This window comes from Giraffa tippelskirchi, chromosome 8 (genome assembly GCF_054371585.1).
Source record: "Giraffa tippelskirchi isolate mGirTip1 chromosome 8, T2T-mGirTip1v1.2.pri, whole genome shotgun sequence".
Lineage (NCBI taxonomy): Eukaryota > Metazoa > Chordata > Mammalia > Artiodactyla > Giraffidae > Giraffa > Giraffa tippelskirchi.
In genome coordinates, this window is record NC_137282.1 from 132,529,440 (window position 1) to 132,551,190 (window position 21,751).

Consider the following 21,751-nt stretch of genomic DNA (forward strand, 5'->3'; position numbering starts at 1 on the left):
CACTTGACATATGGCTAGTGCAACTGGGGAACTGAATTTTAAATTTTATTTATTTTTAAATTAATTTAAATTTATCTGGATACAAACAGCTAATGGCGACCATGCTGGACGGCACAGTTCTAGAGCATTCAACTAAGGGTGATGTAAAATGAAGTTAGATGGGTAAGCCTTGAAATAGAAGTGGTACTGCAGTGAGGCCAGACTGTATGTGGTTTCCTATACTAATCAGGCTATCAGCTGTCTCCTCCCCCTTGTCTAGCTGTAAGCACCCCCTGAACCCACACAACCCACCCACATACCACCTCTCTCTGAAGACTTCTCTCCTACTTACTATTTCTGAAGTTTTGTCTTTTTCTAGGGAGGCATCACTGTGTATCATCATACTTCTATGTTCTATATATGTTCTTCTAACAGTCCTCCACTAGACTCTGAGCACCTTCTCTTACTTGTTCTAGTACATCCAGCCACTGGAACAATCCCAGTACATGGGAGATAATCAATAAATGCCTGATGAACAAGTGAGTTATCAGCAAAGGGACCATAGCCTGGCAGGTATGGGGGGGGGGGCATTCACCTCTTCTAACAAAGACATGAGCCCCTAACTTGACCTTTCTTAGAATGCCAGCTCTGTCCAGGAGGGCATCAGCTCTCATGATCGCCCTGAGCACGTTACCCTTACCAGTCATCAGCATGCCTCGTGGTGGCTCTATTTTCCCCAAATTCCTAGAATCTAGAGGCCTGTACAAGGATGGTGATGAGCCAATTTTTAAAGGCAGCATGGCCTGGCGATCAGGAGCCAGTCTTTTGAGTCAGCCCTGGGTCTGCAGACCAGCTGGGCAACTTAGCCCCTGAATGTCCTTAAATGAGTTACTGAGCCTCAGTTTCTTTGAGAGTAAAGTAGGCATCATGTCTACCTTTTGCAACTGTGCAGATGATATGCCTGACACTCTACACAGTCAGCTCTCTACAAGCACATGGTACACTATAAACCAGACACACTGTAAGCTCTGTATAAGCAATAGCTACCACTCCTAAAGCAATGTGGAACCCTCACTTGGGTTCCCCATGGCATATGCAAATTCCTGAGCCTCTCAATCGGCTCTTCACGATGCTCCCCCAGATGCAAGGGATATAATCCAATCTCTGACTCACAACACAGTTGCCAAAAATCTCAAGTTCCCAGGAGAAAATTTATTTTAATTCCCTCTAACTTTAAAAATTAAACAGTCCTCACAGCATTTTGGGGTGGCAGGGGTGAGGATGGGGACGGTGAAATCCAACAAGCCGCCTGGAAAAGGTTACAAACTGATCGGAGAAAGAAAAGGAGAAAGCAGCTGGAGGGGGTGGGGGGGGATGGGGACAATCCCCTGAGTTTCTGCTATTATTGAATACCCCAACTCTCAAAGCAGCCCAGCAGCCCCCTCCTCCACGTGGGCTAAGCTCCGTTAATGAGAAAGCAGAGCTCTGCCTACATTACCACAATAATGATTTCCCCGTTGCATTTTTACATGCCTGCTGCTTTATCATAGCAGAAGTAGACATATATTTTCAATAAATCCCTTCTCTCTCCTTCCTCCTCCCCAACTCCAGCTCTCCCAGTAAATGTCGCTCCCTCCGCGCCCTCCCCCACCGCAATCCCAACCCCGGAGCACAATGAGTTCCACTAATCAAAACAGAAAGAAAAAGAAAAATGGAAAAATCACAGCTGCTGAAAAACAGCATTCGCTACAAGTCAAAGCCCTCCACATTTTTTCTGCAGGCAGCGTTTACTTCTTCAAGGACACAGCACCCCTCCCCTATCAGAAATCTTACGTAGAGTTGCTCCAAGGGGAAGGGGAGGGTGAAGAAATCTAATATTCACTCTTTCCTATTTTGACTAAGCCGGCACAGACAGAAATATAGATAAGGCCTTGAATAACTGATTTAACAAAATGTCACTTATTAAAAGAGATGGGGGGATGGGGCCATATTTGCATTTGAGAGCTCAGTTAAACCATCCCAGCTAAAGCCTGCCAGGCCAGAAAGGCAAGGGGGAAGCAAACATTTCTCTGGTCTGGTCTCCTTCAGCAGCTGCAAGAGCTGACCCTGGTGGCATAGAGGCCAGGATTTCTCCCTCCACCAAGAACCGATGGGGAGAGAACCAGAGAGGCAAAACCGAAGCAACAAAGCAGCTGGAAGCATTTACACTGTACTGTACTAACCAGCGCCAGGCTCTGTGCTAGGTGCTGGGGGTGCAGAATTGAGTGGTGACCCAGTTCTGGCCTCCCCAAGGCAGCCTAGAAGGAGTGAAAGACACGCCTAGTGGTCAGGATGACAACAGTCCTGCAAGCCAAGGGCTGCAGGGGCCCAAGGGTATCCCCTCCCCAGTCCCTGTAGCCCACCCCACAGTTTGGCCCACGACCAGGCACATGGAGCCCTCAAGAAAGACTTCAGGAATGAGAAGCTGCACTGTGAAATTGTGTGCATTCCATGCTGGTCTCTCAAGAAGCTCAGACCCTTCAGAAGAGGCCACCGAATGTCCTTACCTACCCTGGCTCCCCTTGAAAACCCCTCAGCTCACGTGTGTTCCCCCAATTAAAACACAGAAGTGGACACGTCCCAGCACTTGAGAATCAGCTCATTATGGGTAGCCTTCAGTTGAATTTTAAGGGATTTGGGTATCTCCCCTTGTGATGACAACAGAGGAGACTCAAATGACACTCCCATTAAAACTCCTTGGGTATTGACTCCATTATTTTTTCCTTTTCTTTTTTTAAAAAGCTTTCAAAGAAGTGGGACTGGAGGTGGTTTCCCAAAGATGAGGACAGGCTCTCAGGACAGCCTCTGTTACAGCCTCTGTTAAGACAAAGAAACCCTAGGGGCTCTCAGGAAACCTTCCCAGGTAGGAACTTGCTCTAGGCCCAGTGTGTCCAAAGGCAGAGCCTGCAGAGAGAAGGCCAAGATCTCTATTATAGAAATGACCACAGAGGGGCCCCACAGAGGGGCCAGGGCTGAAAGTAGGAGGCCTATGAAGAATAGCCACTAGATCTGTTCAAGTCAAGTTTTTTGGCTTTCATCATGAAGCAGGCTTAAAGCTGTGTGCTACAGCTCGAGCCAGACGATTGAATTTTTTGAAAAATGTAATGCCCAAAACATGCTTAAGTCATCTGAATACTTCCAGCTAAGGTCCTTGGAGTTCTAACCCCAGAATTCCCAGAAGATCGTCTCGGTTTCCAGGATCCTTAGCATTTATTCTGTACCACACCTCTTACTGAATACTATATAGCATTATCTGTTTGAGGGTACACAAAATTTGGAGGCCATTCAAATTCTGGCATTAAACTAGGGCTTTGGATGCTGGCTGGACATGTGACTCTGGGTTAATCACTTATTTATATTTTTTTTCAATTCTACTTCTTGAGCCTCACTTTCCTCAGCTGTAAAATTAAAGTAAAAGCTACCTCCTATGGTTGCTGCAAGACAGTTAAAAATAAGACATGCCTAAGAGGCTCTGGACCTATAACATGCTAGGTAAACACTAGTTATTACAATGACATCATCCATTTCCTCTCTCTCTCTCTCTCTCTCTCTGATTTCTCGTTGATTATTTTTCCCTCTCTATGAAACCAAACTGATATCGGTTCTACTGATCTCTCATAACTGATAACTCGTGTTTATTTTACAAATACAGGAAGAAGTCCCCTTATCCACAGGTGTGCAAAATCTCACTAACTTCTGAATCTAGGTGATGGGTACAGTGGAGTTCATTATACTAGTTTGTCTGCTTTTGTGTGTGTAGAAGTGTTTTCATAGTAAAAATTAATTCTCAAATAAATAAATAAAGCCTCAACCTCTGCGGCAGAGGCCAGGGGTCCGATTAATAAAAAGCACCAGTTACTTTTTAAAACTAGAAATGACTTTCCAGCCTACACAGTAAGATTGAGTGCTAAGGACTGTTTTCAGGTAGACTCAGCTTTATGGAACAGTCCTCATTTGCAAAACAAATTCAGAAGGTGAATGAATCACTGCTAAGACCACTGGACCACTGTTGGGGTTCTTCCGTGGGTTCAAGGTTCCCCTGTACCAAGTTCACAAAACAAGTTCATTTGGCCCTTTGAGTGGGCAGGTCTCAAATTCTATATATGGCATCAGATCGTGAACCTATAAAGACTGGTATTTCACAGCCAGCCCTACTGATGCCAGCCTTTCAGCAGTAACAGCAGTTTCACCAAAAGAAATCACAGAGGACTTGAAAACCCCAAACAGAAAGCGGCTCCCAGCAGGGAGCAAGAGAGAGAGTGGACACAGTGAACCGGGAGGAGGGGTGTTCGGCAGAGGCTTTGGGGAACCGAGGGAAGTTGTTCATTGGTTGTCAGGTTTCACATCTAAAAAGAGATCCGGCTGAAGATCACCGCTCCTCGCTGCCGCCCATGTGCCACACCGCTTACAGTTTACATCGCACTTTGGGTACATTATCTGATTCCATCCTCACAACTCTCACAGAAGAGGCGACAGATGGTATCACCTTCTTTTTTACAGATGCGGAGACAGACTCGGAGGCTGACTTGTCCAGAGCCACACGACGGGGCTGGACCCCCAACCCAGATCTGCTGACTCTGCTCGCGCACTCACCTGCCAAACAGACCCCATCAATGGCGCCACCGGCGTAGTCTATGGCGAATTTTTGTTAAAGGCCGCCTGAAGAAGAAACAGCCCTTTCGCCTTTTATTTTTTCTCGCTCCAAACGTATGACACCAGTGCCCACCAACTTTTGAATAGGGCTGCAAAGCTCAGATGTCTTTTCCCAATCATAGTTTTCAAATCAGTCTAACACGAAGCTCAAATTACTTTAACTGAAGATTCTTTTCCCCTAGCGAAAGAATCCTTCCTTTCCTCTTTACTGTCTTTCCTCTGTACTGCTCCATAATGCAGTCAAATGTTCAGAAAAAACGCAGGACAATTTTCTGATGCAGTCTTAACCCTTGTCGTCTCTGGCTGGTGTCAAAGCCCGACCCCAAAACCCCTGCCCAAGGGGAGTGGGACCTCAGCCTGGAGAGACAGAGCACGTAGCTGCCCCAGCAGCTCCTCAGCTTTCCCTCACTGCCACCTATACTCTTTCTGGATCTTCCCTCCCGGTCATCATGAAGGAAGTGTCCCTCCCTCCTCCCACCAAGACCAGATCTTCCCCACAGACTTTCTCAAGGACTTTCCTCAGGCTGACCCCAGCCATTGCTCATGATCAATCCCTCCCTCTGCCCGGATCTTTCCCATCATCACACACATAGGCCAGCAAACCCTTCCCTCTACATGCACATCCTCCCAGCTCCCCCTCCATTTCTCTGCTCCTCTTTCACAGTCAAACTTTGCCCCAAAGTTGTCTACACATGCTATTCCGGGGTTCTTCACCTCCTATTCCCCTCCCAACCTCCTCCAATTTTGCTCCCACCTAATCCATTGCTCCACTCAAACTGTTCTTTGCAGAGTCGCCAGTGGCTTCCATTTTGCCAAATCTAGTGGTGACGTTTCTGGCCTTAAACTCATGAAACATTTAACATGCTCCTGCCCCCCCGCCCCCAAACACACATACACAGCCTTTTCTTCTCTCTCAATAGACTCCTTAGAGCACCTCATCCAGTCTCCTGGATTTAAATACCACCCTTTGGCTGATGGTTCACACATTTTGATCTCCTGCCTGGCCATTCCTCTGGGGCTGGATGCTCTAACAGACTGCAAGCTTAACATCTCCATCTTGAATCTAACAGGCATCTCACACTTGGCAGTGCCTAAAGTGAAATCGCTTGAGTCTCCTCCCTGGCACTCTCCCTTGCCCCCATCTCAGCAAAGAGCACCACCTGTGTCTATGCAACTGCCCCCATCAGAAACCTCCTCCTTGGATTCCTCCTCCTCACCCTCCACTAGATCCATCAGCTGCTGCTGCTGCTGCTAAGTCGCTTCAGTCGTGTCCGACTCTGTGCAACCCCATAGACGGCAGCGCACCAGGCTCCTCCGTCCATGGGATTTTTCATGCAAGAGTACTGGAGTGAGTTGCCATTGCCTTCTCCAGAGATCCATCAGCAAGTCCTGCCCATTCTACCTTTAATATGTGTCTCACACCCACCTGCTCCCCTGCATTCAACTCCTGTCACCTCCCCAACCCAGCCTGCTCCAAGTGCCTTTTACTGGGCTCCCTAATTCCACACCTGCCCTCTCGACCAATACCATCCCCGTTAAACATGAGTTAGGGAATGTTACTTCCCATTACAAACTTTCAGTGACTTCCCACTGCCCTTCAATGAAACCCAAACCCTTCCAAGGCCTGGAATTCTGCAGGATCATCTCAAACGCCCTCTCCCCCTCCCCCTTATCCACCTTGCCTCTTTTTAGTCCCACCCCCACCCCCGCACCACGTTCTTCCATATAGGGTTCCTCGCTCTGCCTGATGCTCCCTGTCTGCCTCCACTCCCAAGCCCCAGAGAGGCTTTTTGAGTCTACTTTAAGTAAGTCCAGGTCACTGCCCTCTGTGGTTTCATCTGAGCATTTATCGCATTTTGCAAGATATATTTCTTTACGTGTCTGCCTCCCCTCTGGACTGTAGAATAAGTGGTAGGGTAGGGGATGTGTAGAGGAAGATGATAATGTCTCCTTTAATTATCAGTATATATGCAGAGCAGTAACACAGTGCTTAGGAAACAGTAGGTGCTCAATAAGTAGCTGCCAAATGTACGCATGAATAAACCAGATCCGGTTACAGCATGAAAATAACTGTTAACCCCCAGCCTATTTAAGCACACAGGTTCTTTTTCCCCTTCCTTTCTATCAAAAAAATTTTTTTTTAATTGTTACTAAACCAGTAGCTCAGTATATCCCACTCATCACCAGCTTGTCTTCCATGAGGAAAAAGCAAAAATCATATTTCTTCAGTAAACTCAAATTTACCAGGAGTCCCTACAAGCAGCTGCCTTGATAACTTAAAACATTTTTAGACAAAATCCCAGAAGTTTTTTATTGTGTCTTTTCTTTAACCCAGAGGAAAAGTTTATTAAGAGAGCTATGGAATCAAACTTACACAACCAGGACTATATCATTCTTTAATATGCCACAGCACCCTAGCCGAAAAACACGACAACATCTCCAGTTGCTCGTCTCCCCCTCCCCACAAAAGAAATCAACTAAGTTTTAGTCTCCCCTTTATTTCATTGGTTCCCCTCTAACATGCAAATTCAGAAACATTATTAATCCATGAGATTCCAGCTGATTCTCCTCCCTAAATCACAGTTTCATGAGGTCAGAAATACAGTGAGCTGAACTAAAGTGTTTTTAGCGCAGGACAGTCAGCACCCGTCTCTACTGCCTGAGGTCTGAACCACTTGTCTGGATCCTTACTTCTCATGTCAGTGCTCAAAGTCAATAAAAACATCAAGAGCTTTTCAGCCAAAAGTGCCCGTGGTAAAATATACGCTATTGCAGAAGTGATAGTAATACAATATATTATGAACCTTATCACAAATACATGACCAAGTCCCAATTATCCACTTGTGAATTCTCCACAGAAAGTGGGTAAAGCCACACTGGGTGTTCTGGACTCCCACTCCTCCCAGGACTACCTCCCCCTGCTGCCTGGGAATAACAGCTCAATTAACCTTAGATTTGACCAGGCATAATTAGGCAGGTAAACCAGCTGGCTGGAGGGGAAAACTTCCAAGATGAACTGAAATTATTTTTGGTGACTGGGATTATATGCCCCACTCTTTATTAGCACATATAATTGGGACTCAACCATGCACTTTCCCCCTCAACACCACCCCCAGCACTTTATTCCCCCTAAGACAAAGTATTTCCTCACATTTGACAGTCAAGATTACCAGGCCACTCAAGAGTTCTTTTTGGAATGCCAAAGTATAAATCCACTCTCTCCAGGAGAAGACAAAAAGAGAAGTTAATCAACTCGCCCAAGTCCATGAGGCAATCTGACCGTTCGTTGGCCCAGGAAGAGACAGACTGTGGAGACCTCTTGAGACTTCTCTCCACAAGACCGAGTCACAGAATTTCAGAGACGGATGCAACTCACGGATCAAACCATGCATTTTTAAGATAAAAATTCTGAAGCCCAGACATGGTTAGATGCTGATAACCTCCCCACTTTTCTTTCCAGTGACCCTGTTCTCCTGCCCTAAGAATCAAACCACCTTAAAAGTTCTTGTCATTTTACAAATACTGTAAACTGAGCCAATGGCTGAACACAAGACAATTTACCATTTCCTGATTAATCAGCTTTATAGAGAATTCTCATACTTCCCCCAAAAAACCCGATGCTTTTGATTCTTAGGACCAAGCCACCCATCAGAGCAGGAAAAAAAGAATTTTAAGTAAGTCTTGTTTCTGTGACCACATGTTTTATTATATAAGCAGCAAAGAACACTACAGACTATCGCCTCTTTTACAATGAAAGCTTCTACCTCAACAAAAACCACAGGCCCAAGTGGGTTAATAAAGGCAAAACTGAGTACTTTCCACACAGTTCATAGAACAACTGTTTTCACAGCAAGCTCACATAAATGCTATGTGATATTAACACATGCCTGCTATGTGGAAGCCTGCTTACCAAGCTGTGAAAAAACCCATGCTTACTATGGAACCCACAAAATTAATCTTCTCAGTGCTCATAAAGCAGAAGGGAAATGCTCTTTTTTGAGATGTCAAGCAGGCTTCTTAAACAATTCTTTGGCGAAAATGGACATGCCTAAAAGGGCGGAGCCCAAAGAGGTGTGTCACTGCCTGTATCAATTTCTATAAATCAAATCCTGACAATATTTTTAAAAGAATGAATTATGATTCATAGGCCTTCAAACCTTTATTACCACAAGAACATTCTCAGCAGAATAGGGGAAAAAAGCTCCTGTGACTTGATTAATGGTGAAAGCAAGACAATAAAATAAATCTCATAAATTAAATTAAAAAAAAACTGAATGACTGCTCTTGGCTTCGAGGGTAGACATGTAAATAATTCCCCTTCCCTGGGATAAACACACATAAAGATTTTGTTTACCTTCCCAGCATATACATCAACCAGACTCAGATTTTCAGCAGGGGAAAAATAATAGCTAATTTGTTTAACGAATGCCTAGTTAGGAACACTTGATAAGTGGCAATAATATTTAATTCCCAACTAACTCAACTCTCAAGCTGCCAAATATCAAATTCTCAATCTGGATATCTGATGACAGGAAGGAAAGAAAAAAAAAAAACAACTCTCCATCAGTAACATGTACAGAGCTCATTTTTTTAAAACATATTTTTTTTTCCCTGCTAGTATTGAGCTTGTCTATAGAACTGCAGAAAGCTTAACCAACTTTAGTTAACCACATTGCCTACTGTTTACTCTCTGACTCTACTAAACATGTCTTGGTTTGAATCCCTGATGCTAAAATTATCCTGACCAAGTTAAAATTCCTAGCGTATTTATGATGGTGATCATTTCATAATGTATAAAAATACTGAATTGCTATGTTATACAACTAAAACTAATACAATGCTGTAAGTCAATTATACTTCAGTTAAAGGAAAAAAAGGAAATAAATAAAGCTCCCAGCATAATAAAGGTACCTGACAGCCAAAGACCTACAACTCATCTGCAGAAACCAGTAGGCTGAGGACCAGGAAAAGAGGCATAGAGAACCAAAGAGGGCAGGTTAACCAGTTAAGCGCTGACTAATCCTCCTTGTTATCCTTCCACTGAGCACCAAAACCACATTTTTCATCACCAGACTGCTTTCCTGAGACAGTAAGTGATGCAGGAGGTTGGTACCAGTTGGGACAATAAATAAACTCCTTTCTTAAAGCTCTGCTCCATGGCCTGCTAAAAAGTGCAAACTGCCGGCATTTTTTAAAGAACTCTTCAGCCATCCCTGGATCCGTCATTCGTAAGCATCACTTCCATGCACTTCAGAGACAGCCGGGGCCATGCTGTTAGCAACCCGCTTCAACACGTTCACTTGCCAAAGCCGCGTCTAGCGTGGGGAAGAGTTTCCACAAAGCTGGCTCTAACGGGCCAGTCGAAGGCACACGGAGGAACCAGAAGTCATTTTCTTTTAACCTAAGGATGGCAGGCGCACATGCTCCAGCCCAGTGCCGGCCAGAGGCTGCCCGCCAGGTGCTCTTGGTCTCTGCCAGTGAATGGGTGGTTTTGTGCTGTTTTTTAAATATCTATTTCTTTAGACCACCAGCAGTAACTTCCCAGCCTCCTCGAACTGAAGTTGGGGAGTGAAGGGGTAGGTTTAATCCCTTATACATTTCTCCCATCTGGGTGGCCACTTTAACTTCTGGGGAGTACCCTGCCCCCGAAGAGCCCACAGGAGCGTACACATACACATATGCATCATGTCAAAAACCCCAAAAGGCACATCCCTAGAGTCCTGCGGTTTCTTGGCTGGAAGAATGAAGGCCTTATAACAGCACAACCTTCAATTGCAAGCTTCACCACCACCATCACCCTTTAAGCTGGGGCTGCCAATTACAGCGCCCACCTCACCCCTCCCCCTTTGCTGGGATGCTGTGCAGCGCAGAGGGGAGAGGGAAGAAGGGAAGCAGAGAGAAGGCCCTGCAAACATACTGAAAGTAAAAAAGTGGGGGGAGACGTCTCCTAATCCGTCCCCCCACTTTTTCCTTCCCCTCCCCTGTCTTCTCACGGAGCATCCCCCAACTAATTTTTTTTTTTAATGTAACTTAATAAGCTTCTTGCCTACCTTGGCTGTTTCTGCAACAAGTGCATGGGCAATCCGACAAGAAGACCAGTCTTCGCCTGGGGGGTGAGATGAGGGGCGAGCAGAGCTGATGGAGTAATTTCAATATTAATTTATGTCAGAGCCGCCTTCTCGAAGCGCTACTCACTTACAGTACTGCCCTCAGCCTGTAAACAAATATCGCTCCGCCAGGAAACATACTCCCCAGATGCAAGCCCCTCTCCCCAACAGGGAACCTGGCCCTTCGCCCCCCCTCGCCCCACCCCCCGCCACCCAACAGCGTGCTTCCCTACCCCGGGTAGGAAGCGCTGGGTTTCCAGAGCACCAACCCAGCAGCTCCGCCACCACCCCAGCAAGAAACTTACTCGGTCCGTCTACGCCTCCACCCTCCCTTCAGGAAATCTACTCTCCATATGCATTCAGCCTCCCCGCAGGAAATCTGCTCCCCCCCTCCCCCCTTCTGTATACATGCACCCCTCCCTCTCCTCCTCCCCACGCGCCCTCCCCGGCCAGAAACTTACTAGCGAGCAAGCGTGCAGGCTCTCCCGATCCTGGAAACTTACTCCCAGATAGAGCGCCCGCCAGCCCCCTTTCCCGGCCCTGCTCCCCTTCCTGCCCTCCGCCGCAAGCAACTCCAAACTCTCCGCATCCAGCCACTCTCCCTCCCCAGTGGAAATTTGCAGCGCGGGGCCGCGCGCGTGCATCCACCCTCCCCTTCAGGAAACTTACTCCCCATCTGCATGCACCGCCTCTCAGCCATCGCTTAGAGGGAAGGGGGTGTGCTAGGGAGACAGAAATACATATGTATCTCTCGCCCCTCCCCCGGCCGCAGCCCACTCGGGGCCGAGCCGCGGTAACCTGGCCTTACCTTTTGCATGGCTCCCCACCCTCGCCCCCTCCCTTAACCCTCCTTATCCGCTCCCCGGCGCCCCCCTTTTTTCACCCATTACCCACCCCTAGCAACCGTTCCCAAGCTCCTCTCGGCCTTTTTTTTTTTTTTTAATCCAGGATGCAAATTCCTCCCCTGTCAGCAAATCGACTGTCAAATTATTTTCTTGCAAAAGGAGAAAGGCGGGGTGGGGTGGTGGAGGGGGGGAACAGAAGCAAAAAGGAGGGGGGGCGGGGGAAGGGAGAGAGAGGGACAGAGGAGGGGAGAGATATCCCTCCGCAGAGCTGGGTCTGGCCGCGGGCGGGGAAGCAGGAAGTAAGGTGTCCAGCGCCGCGGCCGGCGGGTCCTCCGCCGCGGCCCCCGCCCGCGCGCCCTGTCCCCCGGGGCGCCGCGCTCTGGCGGGCGCAGGCCGCCCGGCGCATTGTTCGCAGCCTCCCCGGCGATGCGCTGTCGACCTTATTATGTGTGCTCTGCTTGTGCGTGAGGTTGCACCTTTTGTAGGCTGGCGAGACTCTGGACAAGGATAGGGCAGGGGGCGCGGACCAACTTGCTGCCCCGCGCGGGACCTGTCAGCCCCGGGGTGTGGCAGAGTCTCCGACGAGGCCGGAAAATCGAGGCCCGGGAGAAGGCGGCGTGGCCGGGGAGCTGCCGCTCGAGACCCGGACCAGTGCAGGATTGTTTCCTGCGTAGCCGTCCCGGTTATTGTAACGCGCTTTGCAATCTAACGACTGGGATTTGGGTTTTCTGTTTATTTTTTAAGGCGCTGCAGAGATGCCAAGGTCTGGGTGGGCTGCGAGGAGACGGTTTGCGCCTACCTACCACTGCACCCGGCCTCGATGGGGCTGGGAGAGGGGCTGAGGCTCCCGGGAAGGGGCTGGAGGTTCGCGAAGCGCGCGGCTCCCATCCCTCCGCCCCTATGGGGGCGGGGAGGGGGTGCTGCAGTCGGCGCTGGAACGGCAGCCCTCTGGGGAGGGGTCTCCATCTCCGCGGCTCAGCAGGCCGGGGAGGGAGGTTGCCTAGGAGAGGGGCCGGAACCGGGCGGCTGAGGGGAGGGGGCGCGGGTGCCGCCGCGGCGCGCGCTCGCCCCTCCTCGCGCGCCATGACTGTGGAACGTGGTGCCGGGGAGGAGGGCCGGCCGCCTGGGGCCGCCCGGGGCTGCTCGGCATTGGTGCGGAAACCCGAGCCGGGAGCCGCTCCTCGCTCAGTCTCCTCCTCCTCCTCTGCGGGGGAAACCGCTGCACCCGAGCCGAGAGCAGCTGCGAGCAGGGGGCAGGGCGCGGGCTGAAAGGCGAGCCAAGGGTTCAAACCTCGGCGGCGCCAGGGGGGAGAGAGCCGGACAGCCCCCTGGTCCCTCGAAGGCGCGGCCGGCCTTTCGGTCCATCCCGGGACTCCAGCCTTTCCAGGAGGTTTCACGGGTTCAAGGAAACGTGAACCAAAGATGGTTGGGTGGTACAGACCACCTCGAGCCTGGTAGGGGTCATCTCTCTCGTTGAGGTCCTACAAGACAGCGAGTGCTTTTTGCTCCGGAGAAAGTTAAACCATGCGTTTTTCACTATGGGAAAATCGTTGCGCCCGTTCCCCCAAATCTTCGAGCAGCATAAATAAGGTGCTCCCGCTCCCCGGACCGTCGCCACTGTCTCCCACCCCCACCCCCACTCGGGCGCCGGGTGTGGACAGGGCGGGGGAAGGCTATATGGGAGCTTAAAGCATGAGGTCATGGGCGGAGGAGGCTGCTGCCAAAAGCTGCCGAGGATTTTGTGTATTTTGAGGGGTAACGGTTCTCCATCTTCAGCAGTGTTGAGTTTTCCCGCATAACCCTATCAATTCTGGAGCACCTGGACCAGAGAGACCCCGAAAGAAGAGGGGGCTCTGCGCTCTTTTCGCTCTATGAGCCTTTGGCCAGTGCCCTACCCTTTTAGGGAGCCCTTCCACAGAAGCAGAGAAAGTCGAGGGACAGCGCACAGTGTCGTGGGGTTTGAGAAAGATTCTGATTCCTCAGTCGTAGGTTATCTTCCAACCCGATTGCTTTCTGCGATGGCCTCCTGCCCCCCTCCGACCCATTCTTCCTAAGCGTCTAGACGAGTCTTCCTACAACTCCGGACTACACTCCTTCAAACCCCTCCCAGTTGCTCTTAGAATAAAGCTCCGAAGCCCCCGCGCGATCTTGCCCCTACAGACCTCCACTCTCACGGCTCCTCCTCCTTTACTGTAAGCCGGGTAGTGCTTCTTTGTTCTGTGGCTGGGGGCGGGGGTAACCCTTCCCCCTCCACCTCTTCTTACCAACTCCTGCTAGACCTTCAGACTCGACTCAATGTCACTACCTCCAAGAAGCCTTCCTAAGGATACAGTCTCAGCTCTAACTCCCTCAGAGAGAAAAGACCCACCCTCGACCTCGCGGCAGCCGGGCTGTGGCCGAAGCTGGCCGCAGTGGCAGCCGTTTTCCAAGTGGAGGAGGAATAGCCAAGCTTGAGCGCCATCAGACTGGGGACCAGACCTCTTGGGAGGGAGTTGACGAGGACTAAACCTCAAAACACCCTGTTTCCTCAAGAGACCTAGGAAAAGCAGCGGCAGTACCGCCCAGAAACCTCAGCCCCACCACCTCCCACCCCCAGCACACACCCACACTTGTAATGCAGGGAGAGGTCGTTTAATCTAAAACTCCTCCCTGGGGCAGATAAGGAACCTGAGACTTGAACGGAGTAAGTAACCTGCCAACGGTCAATGAGGAAATTGACACCCTGGTCTTTCTTGCTTCTAAGCTAAAAGGAAGGATTGGGGACCTAAAGTATTGCTGCTACACAGCCTAGGATGCCTGTGTCACCTTCCAAGGACCCCTACATGCTTAGCCCACTGCCAACAGAGAGGTAGTAAGCCCAGTGGTTAGCCAGGCAGGCTCTGACCTTATTAGGCAAGTTACTTAACCCCACTTGGTTCTGTTTTTTTGCCTGTAAAATCAGAATAATAGTACCCACAGTGTAGTGTTTTGTGACATTTTAATGAGTTCATACATGTAAAGGCCTTACAACAGAGTCTAGGCAAGTTCTTGGTTACTTGTGAGTGGCGTTTTTTACCCTCCCTTCCCAAGGACTTGAGAAAATCAGGGCCTCAGAGTCTTACCATCAAAAACGGCCTAGGGCCTAGTAAACTTTGACAGCACCCATAAATGCACGGATAGTACACATTACAAAGGATTTCAGTTAGCCAACAGATTCAGCCCTCAACAACCCCAAATCTGGGAGCACTGGTTCTGGACTCTCAGAATGAGTGTTAGAGGGAGGATGACTAAGGTTAAAATATTACCTTGGATCTTTGAAATCAGTGTCAGGCTGAAACAGTCCCATTCTGGTACAAAACCTGCCTGAGGTGACAGAAGCCCTCCTAGGACTGCAAAAAATGTAAGGGGGCAGGAAGGGGGTATAGCTCACTGGTAGAGCACATGCTTTGCATGTATGAGGCCCAGGGTTTGATCCCTGCCACCTCCAGGCACTGGTTCTGTTTGGGGGCTTCACTGGTGGCTCAAACAGTAAAGAATCTGCCTGCCAATGCAGGAGACACAGGAGATAGGGGTTCGATCCCTGAGTTGGGAAGATCCCCTGGAGATGGAAATGGCAACCCACTCCAGTATTCTTGCCTGGAGAATCCCATGGACAGAAGAGCCTGGTGGGCCCCAGTCCATGGGGTTGCAAAGAGTTGGTCACCACTGAGACACTAACACTTTCACTTTCATTATTATTATTGTTACTATTATTATTGTCATTAGATCTTAGTTTTCCCATTCTCAGCATTTACCCCATGATAAGAGAGGGTTGTTTTTTTCAATGCAATTCATTTTCTTGGAATTTGTTTGATGCATTTATAATGGTTCCAAATTCGAATAAACACTGAGATGTCTCCCTCCTACCATCTCTACTCCCCACCAGTTTTCCCTCTGTGGAAGGTCAGAAGACATGTTCAACTGTTTTCCAGCTGAGGTCTCTAGGGAACTCTTCAGATGCCGATTTAAATTTTTATGTCCAGGGCTTTCTTCTCCAATTCAGGCAGAATCAACCCCCTACTCCTAACCTCTCTACGCCTTCAGACTCAATCCTAAACAGGTTGTAGTAACAGTGATGAACCACCACTCCTGGGCTACTGACAAAAGCAGGAAACACCTTGATTCTTTCTCCTCCTCTACACTAGAAATAATAGCTAAGGTTTACTGAGTACTTTCTATGTGCCTAGCACTATGCTAAATTCTATATGTGCTTTCTCCTATTTTATCAGCCCCAAACCATCATCATGAACCTTATTTTACAGATGCAGACAGAAGTGGAGGGTCAGAGAGATTATGTAACTTGCTCCAGTTTGCATCCACACCAACCTGAGCCCAAACACTCCCTTAACCACTAGGCTTTTTGCCTCTCTGCAATGCAGGAAAAACCCTGGTAGCCTGAAGGGGAAGGAATAAAAAGGAGTTTGGGGACTTAAATTGTGGTTAGTCGCTCAGTCATGTCCGACTCTTTGCAACCCCATGGACTGTAGCCCACCAGGCTCCTCTGTCCATGGAATTCTCCAGGCAAGGATACTGGAGTGGGTTGCCATTTCCTTCTCCAGGGGATCTTCCCCACCTGGAGATTGAGCCCAGGTCTCCTGCATTGCAGGCGGATTCTTTACCACCTGAGCCACCAGGGAAGCCTTAGGCAGATCTTAATTCAAATTCTGGGTCATGCCCCAAGCAATGAGAACCTGGAAAGATTTCCTAACCTTTCTGAGCCCCAGTTCACCCACCTATGAACTGGGACCATACAATTTTTCCTTGGTCAAATGAAGTGAAAGTCAAATGCCTGTGAATAATGACTTTTAAAAGGCATAGTAAACCAAATGCAACGTTTAGATCTTGTGTGGCTCTGATTAGAATAAACCAATTGTTTAAAAGACATTGTTGAGACGATCAGGGAAATAAAATGTCAACTTGATATAGATGTCAAGAAATTATTAATTTGTTAGACTTGATGATGGTACTGTGGTTATGTTTTTTCTTGAGTTCTTATCTTTTCATGCATAATGAAGAATTTAGGATGAAAGTATGTTTTGGATTTATTTTCAAATACTCCAGGCCTCTCTCCCACACCCAAAACATAAATACAATAAGATTAGCAAAGTTTGGATAATTGGTGGAACTGTCTATAATACTGTTTATCCTTCTTCTGCTGAATGTTTCAAATAAGTCTGAAATAAATTTAAAAATAAAATAACTATATTTTAAAGCACTGAAATTTAAAATGATCAGGCTTATTTAATTACTATGAAAGGTTATGTGTAACTATGAACTTTTTTAAATTGTTGAAATAATACAGTACTGGCTTATAGGAGATAGGTAAAGATGGCAATTTTCTTACTATAAGACATTTGGAGCAACACCTGTGTCTGGCAGGTAAACCAGGGAAGGGGCAGAAATGAATCACAGAGAGCAAAGTAGACAGGTAATTATTAAGAACCCTCCCCCACTTAAACACACAGAGAACAATGTACAGGAAAGAAAATGGCAGGACTAGGTGATGGAGGAGCAGGCACATTAAAATGGGGGGCCAATTTTCCCCAAAAATGTGTGTCTTCATAGAGCCACTTCAAAACTACATGGATTAGGAATCTGAAACCTTGGGCAAAATTCTCAACTCTGTGCATCAGTTCTGTCACCCAGTCCAGAAATGTTGTTCTGAGTTTCCTCATTTGTAATTTGGGTATAAGACCTCTCAGGCCCTTCCAGCCATCCAGACTAAAAGTCTAAGCAATTCTGTTGTTGGCTTTCACAAGAGAAGGCTGATTTCTGTGGCCACACTGGTTATTTGCCTATCTCAAGAACAGACCTCAAAAGAATAGAAATGTAGCCGATTCACAAACAAATGAAATGTTTTAGGCCCAATGAACATCCTGTGTATTATTCTAGGAATAATTTTTCTGTGCTCTGGATTTAAACAGTTGGAATTTTTTTTTTTCATATGACCCCCTTTTGAAATGAAATTTTGTTCTTGAGGGAAAATTTGCATTTCAGAGAAAAGATGAGACAACATATTTGGTAAATCTTCAAAGAAGTGAACTTTTCTGTATAATACTTTATACTAAAGGTGACTGTTCAGGAGCGTTTCTTAAAAACTGAGACTTCCCTGGCAGTTCAGTGGTTAGGGCTCTATGCTTCCAATGCATGAGGCTTGGGTTTGATCCCTTGTTGGGAGCTAAGATCCCACATGTGGGGTGCACGGCCAAAAATTTTTTAAAAAGAATAAAAACTGGGAAAACTGGAGGCGTGGAGAGACGGGGAGAAAAACACGGAAATCCCACTTCTGCTTCCTGCTCTATCCAAGGCTCTGAGATGCAACATGACCAAATCAACGGACTGTGTGTGTGGAACACGTCAGTGGGTGCTTTAGAAATGAGTGATGCTGCTATATTTAAAATGGATAACTAACAAAGACCTACTGTATAGCACAGGGAACTCTGCTCAGTGTTACCTGGCAGCCTGGATGGGAGGGAGTTTGAAGGAGAATGGATACATGTATATGTATGGCTGAGTCCCTTCACTCTTCACCTGAAACTATCACAACATTGTTAATCGGCTATACCCCAATACAAAATTAAAAGTTTAAAAAAAAAAAAAGGAAAGAAACGAGTGATGGATGTAACTACCACAGTTGTTGAAGAAAGCTCAGTGGTCAAGTGCAAAAAAGCCTGTGGCAAGTTCAAGCAGTGAAACACAAGAGTTGTAGAGTATTTCTCAAACTCGTGTTTCTTTGCCACCAAAGCAACGAAAGCAAAAAGTCCTGGCACAAGAGGGCTTATGGGACTCCCATTTTGAAACTAATAAGATAGCATAATATGTTGACTGTCACCTTAACCCCCAAGTCTGTTAAGGACAGTGTTGAGAGAGCAGGCCTTACTCAAGATAGGAGGCCTAACTGGTGTTTATTTAGTAATACTAAGAGATCGCTATCTCAGGCAAGTTTCTAGCCAGAGAGAGAAAATAGGTTCCACACTATGAGAAGGTTCTCAGTTTAAGTCTTATTTCCAAGAGAGAGGAGAAAAAGCTAGGATATTTGGTAGATTCTGTATCTGGTACCAAAAAAACAACAACAAAAGAACACAGAAGCAACACAACGGTTGCAATTCCTGCTAAAAACTCCTGCACCTGCCTAGAAGGCATGCTTGGGAGTCACACATCTCAGCTAGGGTACCAGCCCACAGTGAGTCAGAGTCAAGGGTTATGGTGGTGGCTCCCACTGGTTCACAAATGAGTGGCTTTTTTCGGTATAACGTTGAGGAAGAAAAAATAAGTGAATTTCCTACTGGAGATGCAAATCTACTAAAAAGTTTTAAATTGCACAGTGTTTAAATCTAAGTATAGGTCATAACTACTTTTCCAGAACCCCTAATGGAGTCACAATTTTTTATTTTAAATGGGAAAGAGAACCCTTAAGACCTCATATTAGAAAATAATCTGGCCGGCACACTTCAGCAGGTAACAGAAGAGCATTTCAGGTAAGAACTGTTTAAAATAGTGTGCAGTCGGTGTGGGCTCGGAGAAGGCAATGGCACCCCACTCCAGTACTCTTGCCTGGAAAATCCCATGGACGGAGGAGCCTAGTAGGCTGCAGTCCATGGGGTCGCTGAGAGTCGGACACGACTGAGCGACTTCACTTTCACTTTTCCCTTTCATGCACTGGAGAAGGAAATGGCAACCCACTCCAGTGTTCTTGCCTGGAGAATCCCAGGGAGGGCGGAGCCTGGTGGGCTGCTGTCTATGGGGTCGCACAGAGTCGGACACGACTGAAGCGACTTAGCAGCAGCAGCAGCAGGGTAGGCTTCGTGGATATGCAGCTTGTGTGGTCACACAGGACCCCGCACTTAGAAGGTCCCGGCACTGCTCAATCAAGATGGCGATGGTGGTCGCCATCTGGAAATTCATTGTGGTTTTTGAACGAACAGTTCTGCGTTTTCATTTTGCTCTGGACCCGGTGGCTCAGAAGGTAAAATCCTCTGCTTGCAATGATGGACACCTGGGTTCAATCCCTCGGTCGGGAAGGTCCCCTGGAAAAGGAAACGGCAACCCACTCCAGTATTCTTGCCTGGAAAATTCCATGGATGGAGGAACCTCGTAGGCTACAGTCCATGGGGTAGCAAAGAGTCGGACACGACTGAGTGGCTTCGCTTGTGCAGGGCTGAGGGAAACCAGCAACAGACAGCATAGCACCAGAAGACTAAAAGCAGTGTGGAACCTTAAACAAACCCGTAAGTCAGAAAGGGCAAGAAACAGAAATATCTGGAATACAGGGAAGGCTGTTGCTGAAGTCATGTAGGAGAGGGTTACACAACATTAGTGACTGTCTTCTGTAAGAACACAACACAGAAAAACACACCCAGAGTCAACCACAGCCTGCAAAGAGCACATACCGCGGCTTCTCTCTGCCCTTACCCTCTGACCTCCAGCACGTGCCTCCCATTGGCTGAACCCTACAGGAAGTCAGAGCCTCTGGAGCCTATTGATGAAATCAGTATAGGTCAGCCTGCCTGGGCATAGTATATGCTGGGAAAAGGTAAAAGTGAGTTTGGAGAGGGCAGAGAATAGCCAGCTCAGGACTTCTACCTGAAATTTTCAGGATCATGGTTAAGAGTAAATAACATGGAAATGGAAAATTCAAACAGTGAGTTTCAGTAAATGACTTTGTGTTGATTTTTTTTAAGGATAGTCATTTGCTATGCATCGTGAAGAGGGTCTTATGTACTTTCAAAGGAAAAACGAGGTAGACTAAGAATTTTTTTTAAAAATCAGATGTTTGAAAAAACCATCCTTAAGTGAAGAGAGAAGCCTAAGATTTCAAAATTTTTAGAAACATTCCAGGCCCCAAAGTCGAATTTTATAGGTAACACCTCACCTTTACTTCTCTCACGCTTAAACCAACATCACAACAAAAAGGTACCTTTGACAGGCACTGGATCCCAAGAACTGCAAGGACCACTAGGGTTCAAGAGATTCTTTTCACACATGAATACCTTGTACAAAGGGAGTTCATTATGCTGATTTGTAACCATTCCAACCACTCAATTCCTCTGAACGTTTTTAGACTATTCAGATCACTTTCCAAAAAAGTGCATATCACTGATTAATTCTCATGCCACTCAGAGTTCTTAACTATTCAGATATGGGCTAAACTAAATTTATCCTTTATAATTTCCTTGAAAAACAAAGATTTTTGCTGCAAATGTGAATAAGACTGCAGGGACACACTTCATCTCTTTTTTAAAAATTGAGGTAAGAGTCACAGAACACAGAATTAAGCATTTTAAAGAATATAATTCAGTGACACTTAATGCATTCACAGAACTGTATTATCATGACGTCTATCTAGTTCCAAACATTTTTATCACCCCAAAGGGAAACACCATACACATGAAGCAGTCACTCCCCATCCTTCCCTTCCTCTAGGGCCTTGCAACCACTTATCTTCCTTCTGTCTTTAGGTTTACCTATTTTGGATATTTCATATAATGGAATCATACAAAACGTGACCTTTTCTGTCTGGCTGCTTTCACATAACAATGTTTTCAAGGTGAATTCATGATGTAGCGTGTGTCAATACTTCATTCATTCTTATGGCTGTATAATATCCCCTTATGTGGGTACTAATATTTTTAATCAGTTCATCAGTTGATGACATGTGAGTTGTTTCCATCTTTGGCAATTGTAAACAATGCTGTTGTGAACGTGAGTGTATATGTACTTATTTGAACCCAGGTCTCCCACCATTGCAGGCGGATTCTTTACCAGCTGAGCCACAAGGGAAGTCCAAGAATACTGGAGTGGGTAGCCTATCCCTTCTCCAGGGGATCTTCCCAACCCAGGAATCAAACCGGGGTCTCTTGCACTGCAGGTGGATTCTTTACCAGCTAAGCTACCAGGGAAGCCCCACTTATTTGAACACCTTTTTTCAATTCTTTTGGGTTTACACATAGGAGTGGAATTGCTGGGTCATATGGTAATTCTGTTTAACTTTTTGAGGAACTGCCAAATTGTTTACACAACCTTTTAAGGGAACTCTGAAACCCTTTTAGAAACACGCATTTTACAACCACTAGATATCATACCTAGAGTAACTAAGACCATTCTTGCCTA

At 47.0% G+C, this 21,751-nt stretch overlaps 1 protein-coding gene across 40 annotated transcripts in view; it reads right to left on the reverse strand.

The window, feature by feature from the left end:
- The window catches only part of TRERF1 (transcriptional regulating factor 1), a 206,270-nt gene extending 192,410 nt beyond the window's left edge, over positions 1–13,860 (reverse strand). For 4 of the 40 annotated variants that reach the window (XM_081518628.1, XM_081518622.1, XM_081518620.1 and 1 more), the window contains exons 1-2: positions 11,240–11,472; positions 10,722–10,806 (exon numbers count right to left, since the gene is read on the reverse strand). The gene's annotated coding sequence lies outside the window, so the exon portion shown is untranslated. The other 36 variants (XM_081518637.1, XM_081518631.1, XM_081518635.1 and 33 more) reach the window with 33 other exon arrangements.
- Positions 13,861–21,751: the final 7,891 nt, after the last annotated feature.